General features: G+C 36.2%; 1 pseudogene; it reads left to right on the plus strand.

The window, feature by feature from the left end:
- Positions 1 to 565: 565 nt before the first annotated feature.
- LOC147824760 (olfactory receptor 7D2-like) lies at positions 566 to 1,923 on the plus strand (annotated as a pseudogene).
- The last annotated feature ends 9,368 nt before the right edge of the window (positions 1,924 to 11,291 follow it).

Raw genomic sequence — 11,291 nt, forward strand, 5'->3', positions numbered from 1 at the left:
GTGTGTCACACTTAATTCATTTAATATTATGGTCTCCAGGTGCATCCATTTACCTACCATGTACCTCAAGTTCATCCTTCTTTATGGCAGTGTAGTACTCCACCACATAAAAATACCACATTTTCTTTGCACATTCCTCTTCCCTTTACAGTGAGGTCCTTCATCTTTGACAGGAATTCCACAGAAATGATACTTTTTTCCACTTCAATGTATCCTATAACAAAGAAGATGATGTTGATTTGTCCCATCACTGAATGTCTATGACAGTCAGCCACAGTTTTTAAAAATGGATGCTTCAGATAGGCAGTTGGGAACAGCAAGTCCATTTTCAAGGACTTCATTTTGTTTTGGCTGTTACAGAATTAGTATACAACCTGAGCTGTTGGGATGAAGAGACTCTGTTTCTTAAGAATTTAGTTTACATGTAAAAGGGGATCTACCAATTGGGCAAAGTAACTGACTTCATAAACAACTTGAGTGACAAGTGTGGGGACTTCTGTTATATGGAGGACATTTATTTACCATGAGTTGATTGTATGATCTCTTCTTTTATAGACACATCTCTTACATGGATGCAGGAAACCAAACAAGAATTTTGGAGTTCATCCTCCTAGGACTTGCAGGGGGTCCAGAGCTGGAGCTCATCCTCTTTGCACTTCTCGTGTCCATGTACCTGGTAACAGTGCTTAGGAATCTGCTCATCATCCTGGATGTCAGCTCTGACTCCCACCTCCACACTCCCATGAACTTATTCCTCTCCAATCTGTCCTTTGTTGACATCTGTTGTAGCTCCACTAGTTCCCAAGATGCTGGTGAACATCTATACAGGGGACAAAGCCATCTTCTACATGGACTGCTTCAATCAGGTTTATTGTTCTATGATTTTTCCTATCTTCGTAACTCTACTCCTTACAGTGGTGTCCTATGACTGCTTTGTGGCTGTCACCCACTGCATACATGGTTCTCATGAATCCCAGCCTTTGTGGAGAGCTGGTTTTTATTACCTGGTTCATTGGCGTCACGCTATCTCTCTGCCATATTTCCCTGATGATGCATCTAACTTTCTGTAAAGATCTTGAAATTCCTCATTTCTTCTGTGAGTTGATGCATGTTCTCAATTTGGCCTGCTCCAGCACTTTCCTGAATAGCCCATTGATCTGCATTATGACTGGTGTTCTGGGTGTTTTCCCCCTCATTAGGATCCTTTTCTCTGACTCACAAATTGTGTGGTCCTTAAGGAAGATGTCTTCATCCAGGGGAAAGCAAAAGGCATTTTGTAACTGTAGGGTCTCACCTGTTAGTCTTGTCTTTATTTTATCATCCTGGTGTTGGTGTCAACTTCACTTCTACAATCACCTGCTCCTCCCAGCAAGTCTCAGTGGCCTCTGTGATGTACACCTTGGTGACCCCCATGCTGAACACCTTCTTCTACAGCCTGAGGAACAAGGATGTGAAGGAGGCCCTGGACAGACTCCTCAGGAGAGCAGCCTCTTGTTTGTGATGTGTCCATTGGCCTAAGACTAAGAAATCCTATGTTTATGAAAGCCAGAAAATAAAAAATAAAGAAAGAATAAACTAAGGTGTATTATGAAATTCTTATCTCTGAATCTCTTAAATCATCTTGTTTTTTCACTTAATGTGGAGGATCTATGACTTTTCTCTTCCAGATTTTAAACACTGTTCAGAAACTCATCTCCTAGTAATGTTTCTGATGGCATCTCTCCCCTAGCACTATCCAAAATTGGCACCTTTCATCGTCTTTTTAACTTTCACACTAGTGAATTTTAAACTTGAACTTGAAGCATTTACTATTGCTTCATTACCTCCAATGTTGCCATAAGGTTCTTAGATTTACTTCCTTCTCTCCTTCTTTCCTTCTCCTTTCTTTCCCCCCTCTCCTTTTCTTTCTTTGTTCTTTTCCCTCCTTCCATTCCTCAGTTCCTCCCTTTCTTCCTTTTACTTGCAATACAGGTACTGGGGGCCTCTCAGATTCTAGATAAGTGCTCTATAGCTGAGATGTGGTCCTGCCATCATGTTTGTAAATTATGGATTGTATTCACTTATTTCTATGTGCTTCCATATGATTTTGTGTTGTTTCTGTCAATTATCAACAATATTTTCTAAAACTGGGTAATGCATGAGTAAAGTATGTGTTAAAATATAGCAGTCATTTTTGTGCTTATTGTGTATTAGTTTGGTGCTAATTATATTCTTTATATTATATTAGACTTCCCAGTGTCAGGCATTACCATCATTCTTTTAGAGCTGAGGAAACTGTGGTTGGAATAGAAAACATGTACACACACATACACAAAACACAAAGCAAAATAATAAAACCTTTCTTGAACTAAGTGGCAAGGGACTAAGTGGCAAAAGCAGAGCTCAAATTCAAAACTATAACCTGAGTTCATATTCTCTCCCAATAGACTACATGACTACATGGTGCATTTTACTGGTGATGATGATATTTGTGGTTATCCTGTCCTATTGAACACCCACACACATTACATTTTCTCTCTACTTTGAAGTTCTACATGAGAAATATTTTGGACTGTCCAATAAAATACAAGTGAAATTGATGTGTCACTTTTAAGCCAAAATATTGAAGAATTGCTACATTGTTTTTAATGTCCATTCTTCCCCAGATTGAAAAGCTTCTTCATAGCAAAGGAAAGAACAGAGCTAAGAGATAGATTACAGAATGGCAGAAAATCTCCACCCACTACCTTTTAATAGGAATCAAATATCAAGAACATATAAAGAACTAAAAAAAACATAGCTGAATCAATACATGGGAAAATGAACTAACAGACATTTGTCAGGAGAAGAATTGCAAAAGTCCAATAAGTATATTACAAATGTTCAATTTTTTTGGTTATCAGGAAAATGCAAATCAAAGCTACAGTGAGATTCCATCTCACTTCAGTAAGAATGCTTATCACTAAAAATACAAGAAACAAATGCTCATGAGGATATGAGGAGAAGGGAATTCTTCCACATAGTTGGTGGGAATGTAAATGTGTGCAGCCGCAATGGGAAACAATATGGAGGTTCCTGGAGAAAACAAAATGAAAAAGATAGATACTAGTTAATCTAGCTGTACCACTTCTCAGTATATCTCCAAAAGAATTAAAATCAGCATACTATGGACCTTTCTGCATATCCATAGGCTATGAGGTTCTGTTTGCAATAACTAAGCCTAGTTACCCATTGATAGATGAATGAATAAAGGGAGTATATACACAGTGGAATATTATCCAGCCATAAAGAATGATAGAATCATGTTATTTGAAAGAAAATGGATGGAACTGGAGATTATCATGTTAAGCACAATGAACCAGACTCAAAATGTCAAATGTCAGGTTTTCTTTCATATGTAACAAACAAATAAGAAGAAACAAAAGACACTGATGACAGGGAAGTAGATGGAGCTATAAGAGGATAGGAAAGGAACAATGTTAGGGGACAGAAGAGCAAGGGAAGTGATAAGGGTGAAATGATCAAAATATGTTACATGTAGATATAACTATGAAAAAATAAAATCCATTAATCTGTATAACTAATATTCATCAATAAAAACATATTTCTTCCATTTATATGCCATGGTGGAGGTATATGTTTATATGGATATATTATAAGATCAAAATTGGCTAGCTATATGATCTTATACATGGAGACTTTCTTTTTCAGTTTCCCAAGTTGGTACATAATCTACAAGGAAAGAAATAATCTTGTTTTGTTAAATCAGTAACATTTTAGAGATGTTAAAGCAACATAGCAATACGCTCTCTGGCTATTACAAATTCTATGCCTTGAAAGTTAAATGCATGTCTATTCCAATGATTTTTATCACCAAGCTAAGAGAAAATTTGAGATTTCATGTTAATATGTAAATACACTGTTGTAGTCAACATTTTCAAGGGAATAGATACACTAAATGGATAGTTGTATTAGTTAGATGACAGATAGATAGATAGATAGATAGATGATAGATACATAGATTAAAGTCAAATGGAGAGGAGTACAAGAGCTCTGTCCATGAGATCAGAAATATACAGCTGAGGGCTTGGATCCCAAAGCAATCACCTGCATGAGTCCAGCAGAAGGCTTAGAGGCCACAACATCTTATGCAAGTCTGTATAAAAGATCTACAGTGCAGAGTTCCAAAGGCCAATTGTAGGAGCTAGAAAGTCTTTGCCCACATGGTGAAGGATTTGTGCCATCAGGTTCAGGGATCTGCACGGGAGCCAGGAAGCAACACTCAAAACAATGGTGAAGGCTAGACCTCTTCTGAAGAGAACAACAACTGTCTTGGTGACAGGACCCGAGCTCCTCTGACACCAGGAACAGCCAAGTTTGTATCAAGAAAATGAGTCACAACTAAGCTTCTCCTGTGAAATCAGCAGGATGCTATCTTCCCCTCCCGTTCTCCTTTTATGCCATTGGCAACAATCCTTAGGAGCATCTTCCACACCCAGAACCACGGTCACTAGTTCAGCTGGGTGTTTTCTCTCAAGTTGACCATTAATTAATCCACCACGTACACATATGCATATATACACATAATTACATGTCATAGTCGTGTGTGTGTGTATGTGTTTGTGTGTGTGTGTATTACTGAGAATTGAACTTGGGATCTTATTCATGCTAGGCAAGTGCTCTACCACTGAGCTACAATTCCAGACCATGTTCTAATTCATTTTGTGCTGTTATAAAAAATGCATGAGACTGAATAGTTTATAGGAACAGAAATTCACTTCTCTTGGTTCTTGAGGCTTCAAATTCCAAAATAAAGGTATTGGCAGGTTTATCTGATGAGGGTTGTGTCCTGTGGAAGGGAAGAATACAGTGTCTTCATATGGCAGAAGGGAGAAGGGCAGTGGAGAAAAATGCTATGTGAAACTTCTTTCATGAGCCTATTAATCTCATTCATGAAGGAGGAACCCTATTTAAATATGTATTTATGTTTTTGAGATATATAATTAAATTTATTTTAAGGATATATATAAATATATCTATATATTATATATAATATAAATATATCTATAATATAGATCAATATACTATATATTTGAGTTATTGGTTTTGGACTTTCAGTACCACAGTGCTAATAGCTCATTGCTTGATGATGCCATGTTTTTTCAGAGGTTACTGTGGGTAAAGGAGTATATAAGCAAGGAAAGAGAGAGAGAAAGACAGAGAGAGAGAGGGAAAGGGAGAAGAAAAGAAGGAGGAGGAGGAGAAGGAGGAGGAGGAGATGAGAAGGGAGGTAAGGGGAGAGAGGAGAAAGAGAAGAGAGAGAAGAGCACCAGGACCCACAATCTGCTCTGATGGTATGGCCCCAATGACCCAAGCACAATGCCCATCACTCAGTAATTCCACAACACTTCTCAATATCACCACCCTACAGACCAAGCCTTCAATCACACGGACCTTCAGGAGATAGAAATTCTAGTCAAGCCATACCACTTTTTCTAAATTAAAATCAATGTTCAAGAAAAATTTTATCACATTAGTTTGTCCTAGTGTCTTTGTTTAAGGAAGTAGCTGAAAAATGATGAATTCCCTGATTCTAGCCTAAGGTACTCACATGACTCTGAGCTATTCTCCTTCAGTGTCTTAGTAAATGGGGAGGATTTGAGTGGAGTTTCTGTAGAGAGAATGAAATGACAGAGTGGGTTTCTTTACTACTATTATTAATAGTGCACATTAGTTATCCACATTACTGGGTTTAATGTTGATTTGTACATGCAGATAACAATTCTCCTCCTGCATGCTTTTTTTCTCCCCTCTTGTTCCATTCCTTTTCTCTAATATCCCCCTCAGCTTTCATTTTTCTGTTTGTCTCTGTATCTCTCTCTCTCTCTCTCTCTCTCTCTCTCTCTCTCTCTCTCTCCCATGTAACTCCTGTCTCATTACCATTACTGCAGTACTGAGAATGGAACTGAACACTTGATGTATACTATGCAATTCTGACAATAATGTACACCTACAACACATACTCAATTTTATGTCTAATAATCATCTCTGTTATTTTCCTAAAATTTTCATTGTCAGTTCCTTATGGGGAAAGAAATACCTTCCCTGAACCATATTTGTATCCAGAGAGCAGAACAAACATTTCTGGAAAAATCAGTTTTTGAATGGACTAATCTGCATTTGTGTATATAAAACTACACTGAGATTCCACCTCACCCCAGAAAGAATGGCTGCTATCAAAAAATTAACCAATAACAAATGTTGGCGGGGCTGTGGGGAGAAAGGAACACTTCTACTTTTTGGTGGGAGGGTAGACTGGTGAAACCACTGTGGAAATCAATATGGAGATACCTCAAAAAGCTAGGATTAGAGGTTCCATTTGACCCAGCTGTCCTTCTGCTGGTTATCTTTCCAAAAGAATTAAAAGAATAATGCCACAGTGATATATGCACACCCATGTTTATAGCAGCACAGTTTGTAATAGCTATAACTTAGAAACAGCTCAAATGACCATCAACTGGAGACTGGATAAAGAAGATGTTGTTTTTCTATAAAATGGAATAATACTCAGCCATAAAGAATGAGAAACTAGAGACATTTATAGCTAAATGGATGCACATTGAGGCCACACACTTAAGTGAAATAAATAGGACACACGTGAAAATACTGAATAGTTTCTGTGATATGAAAAACTAAAAGTGTAAATAAGGTTTAATGGTATAATTGATCATGTGAAATAGGAAGAAAAGGTCTAAAGGAGTAGGAGAAGTTGGAAGGATAGGGAAAAGTAAAGAAGGGAAAGAAAAAATATGAGAAAAGGAAAAAATGGAAACAAAGTCTTTGTAAATAGGGAAGTTTGGAGCAGAAGGGAGGGCAGGGGAATGGGGAAAAAATAAGAACCAAGATACATCATGTAAAGGTACAAGACCCTGATGATGACTGTAACTGTATTTTATACCTAAAATGTGCCAATAAACTTAATGGAAAAATTTAATTTATTTAACACAGCATTAGAGTCTATGGAAAATTTCATTTTATTTTACTGATCACCTATTTTCAATAATATTGATGTTCTATAAGATTCAACATGAGGAAAGAAACAATCTTGAAATTAATTACTTATTTCAGTGCTTGGGATGGAACCCAGGGCCTTGTGCATGTTAGGCAAACTTTAGCACTGAGCTATACTCCCAACCCATAAAATAAACTTTATAATTGGTGTTTTTCTTATGGTAATCATGTTCCTTCAGCCTCTGAACATGGACTTGGATTGATGAATTCCTGGTGCTAATATACTGTAAGTAGCCAGTACTGAAGTGTAAAGATGCTTTCTTAACCAGAATCAAAAAATTTCTCCCCCGCTTGGGGTATAGCTCAGTGGCAGAGCAATTATGTAACATTCATGAGGCCCTGGGTTGGATCCTTAGCAACACACACACACACACACACACACACGCACACACACACACACACACACCTCTATTCGTTTCCATGTGATTTCACTCTCAGGAGAAATCCAATCACCTCCTCTATATAACTTTTAAAAAGAGAGATGCAATACTTTTAATACCATTCCTGCTTCTTGAACCACAAGATAATAGATTTTCTGATGTCTTTGAATTTAGTTTTCCTTAAACAGTTTTATTGACCTATAATTCTCTTCTTATGCAATTCATCCACTGGAAGTGCACAATTCAATAGTTTCAGTATATTCATGGACATGTGCATCCCTCATGCCAATCAGAACATTTCTATAACCTCATAAAAAACTTTGTGCTCTTTAGTTATCCTCCACCCCTGAAAAAATAAAAGAAATAAGACAAAATAAATTCAAATTTAAAAATAAAGAACAAGAGACAACATTTTCATCATATTTCTGGTGTATATACATACCATAGCTATATACTATATATCCCTATTTATAAAAGTATTACAATTCTAGGGATGAAAATACAATTACTTCACTATCTACTTTGAAATGATTGATTTTCATGAATCTAACATTGTGGACAGCAAGTGATCTCCAAACTTTCAAAGATTCTTTAAGTTAGCCTCTACACAGACAATTATTTTAAAGATTGGTACCTTGTAGAAATTACTTTCCTTGGGGGATATCTTGTGACTTTTAAATCAATGAAAGAAAACAAAAGTCTCTCCTTCTGGATGAAATCATTCTATTTTCATTTATTGCTGTCTTCATGGATGTGAAATTGACTTAGAAGTTTTCACACTGTTTTCTTCTCTGGACCCCAGGGGAGCTGATTATTTGGAAAGCAGCAAGAAAATGGAACAATTTATTTAATGGAGAACTCTGAGAATTCAACAGTTGAGATGCTAGAAACTTTAAACATGCCCCATTGTTCCTGTCCTACAATTCTGTGATCCCACCCTCTGTGAAATCCCAGTGGACTTCCAAGGGAGAAATCATGGAGACAGAATATCTGCAGTGTAGCCCCTGGAGAGAGTCAGTGCTTCCCAGGGAGGCGGGTGAAGTAAGAAGAAAAGAGAAATTGGGTACTGGACTTTATCATGAATAATAATTCTAAATGGACCAATATTTATTTACTCTATGAAGGTGAAGTTCCTATATTTTGAAGTACTTTATTGTCCACTGAATCATCTTTTCTGTTTGCACTCTTTGCTATTTTTTCTTTCTGCAATTCAAAACCTTACTCTAATAAGCTGGAAATTACTATTCCTTGAATATCAAATTTTCTGAAGAGCCTCTCAATACCTTTTAAACTCTCTGTTGCCATAAATTGAAGATTCCCATTCAAAAATAATTTACTTTTCAAGTTCTCACTGAAGATCTATTATGCATGAGGCATTGTGTATTTAATTCTTTTTTTCCTTAAATTCTTTTATTGGTACCTTTTAGGTATACAATACATTTACCTTTAATTCTTAATGTAATTGCATTTTTTAATAATGTATTTTTGCTGTTAAATTTGATTTCTTGAGATCACTGAATAGTTCTCTATTATTCTTGTCATTGTTATTGTTTGCTCTCTTTGATGTCTTCAATATGATGCAATAATATAATTATTGCTGATGTTTGATATTCAGCCAGATTTCCTTTCTCATCTTACCAATCTCTTTCAATATTTAGATAAATATTGAAAGACTGAAGTTGGACTACATTGTCTTGGCATATTCATGAGTTCAATACAGCTATTGTAGCACTTGAGCACTTGGTTTTGACAAATTTTGTTGACTCTGAACACAGATATTGTACCACTTGTTCTTAGCATATCTTGTTGGCTATGGTTTCAAATAACCATTTCTTTTACTGGGTTAACAATTTTTCCTTGATTTCCTTATGGCCAAAGAGTTTCTCCCCTAAATGCTAAGAACACTAATGATTGCAAAAGCTTCTCAAAGACTTTTTTTCTGTTATGAATTTTGTTATGTTTTCTCTTCAATGGCCTATTTTTTGTAGGCTATCATTTACATTTTAGTCTCAATCTTTGTTACACATCAGACATTTGAATTTATTGGACACCTATAGTGTGATGGGGATTATGTGAGTTGTTGAAAATACAAATGATTAGATAACGCTGTCACAACCTCAGAAACACAAATCAACTTAAATTGGTGAATCTGAGAGGGACATACAGTAGATTATAGAAAACTCTACTGTGGGCCTCACGCACTGTGTCCCTCCTGACCCTGGCCCATGCTATATATTGCTTTGACCTTTCAAATCCCCTCCTCTACCAGGTCACTGCCTCTAAAATCAATTGCACATTCTCTTCTTTTAGCCTGGGATGTCTGTTCCTTCTTTACTTCTCCTGATTAATGAAGATCCATCCTTCCTTTCTCAACTCAAATTCATCTGTTTCAAAGAAAGTCTCCTCATTTTGACAGAAAGAATTGTTCTCAATGACATGTTTTCTATTTTTAATCAATTAACATCTTCAGGCTTCCATAGTACTGAGTCTTTTTCTATAATGGAGGTTATAAACATTTTTAGTCATAAGTTTGACTTTTAATTGCTCTAGGATGCCTGATTTTATATAATGGTTGAATATTTGTAATCAAATCCATCAGTTGTACATTTGGGGCATTAACTCTGCTGATTTTGTACAATGCCTTGCATAGATGAGCACACACAATCACATTTGCCTTCTATTTGATCTTAATGATGATGTACAATTTCTCCTCCTTTCATTGATCTGCAAATGACTTTTCCCCTTTTTGGAACAATTCACCTGGCAGGAATTCTCTGAAAGGAGACTTAGGGAACTTCATACATTAAAAATGATGAATGGCATATAAAAGAAGTAACACACCTGTTTTATTCATGTTGATAAAAATTAAATCCTCAGTGGCTGCCCCAGTTAAGTGGCATATTGAAACTGATAGCCATGCAGAACAGATTTATTATGATGTTCAGAACAGAAATATATGAGTATTAAATCCTCACAACTCTATCTGAGAACAATTGTACATGTCATTTAATTTCATCCTCCGATCTTCATGCTGAATATTTATGACCCCCAATGTAGAAGGGAATCACATGTTAAGAGTTAAAATTATTTCCTCAAGATCATATAGATGATACATTTATAAAATAAATATATATTATAGTAAGCTTGACTCAAGAATCTTACTTGAATGTCCCATTTTTACATCTCATCTCTCAACTATACATAGGGAGATTTATCTATGCAAAATATCATTTAGGAAGGACTTTAAATTAATATTAATAATGATGATGGCAGTAATCATTTAAGACTCTCACTGAGGACAAAGGCTCTGATAAATTTCCCAAATAAGATAATAGCATTAACTGCATTTTTAAAAAGAAAAATAAGGCACATAGGACTATGACATCACTATGAAGTATCAACTCATAATAAAGGCTGCTTGATTTAAAAATGTATCTAAAAATCTCTTAGGCACCTACAGCATAAGAGCTCTGGAGAACACCATGGAATATATGTAAAATGCCTTCACTTACTTTTATCAGTGGTATTAAAATTAGCTCAATTTCATACAATAACAAATTTAAATAGGTCAGAAATAAAAGAAAGATTTCTGCTTAAAGAATGTTGGAAGGATTAAATGTTTTAAAATAAAGAAATGGTGAGTATGCCACAGCTCGCAACCAAGAGAAGTGCCTTGGTTCCCAGCAAGGAGGAGGTTTCCGAGTCAGTGTGGCACAGCTCCCAGCACACAGGAGACTTCTGGGTAGGTGTGACACAGCTCTCAGCACAGAGGAGGTGAGCTGCACCAGCACCACCATCAACCCCCCAACACACTGTCCAAATGAGAAGACATGTAAATAAGTCTCAAAGCCAGGCTTCTAG

Source organism: Heterocephalus glaber, unplaced genomic scaffold (assembly GCF_053883595.1).
Source record: "Heterocephalus glaber isolate CG9 unplaced genomic scaffold, H.glaber_assembly_v1.0 deba00001532, whole genome shotgun sequence".
NCBI classification, from domain to species: domain Eukaryota; kingdom Metazoa; phylum Chordata; class Mammalia; order Rodentia; family Bathyergidae; genus Heterocephalus; species Heterocephalus glaber.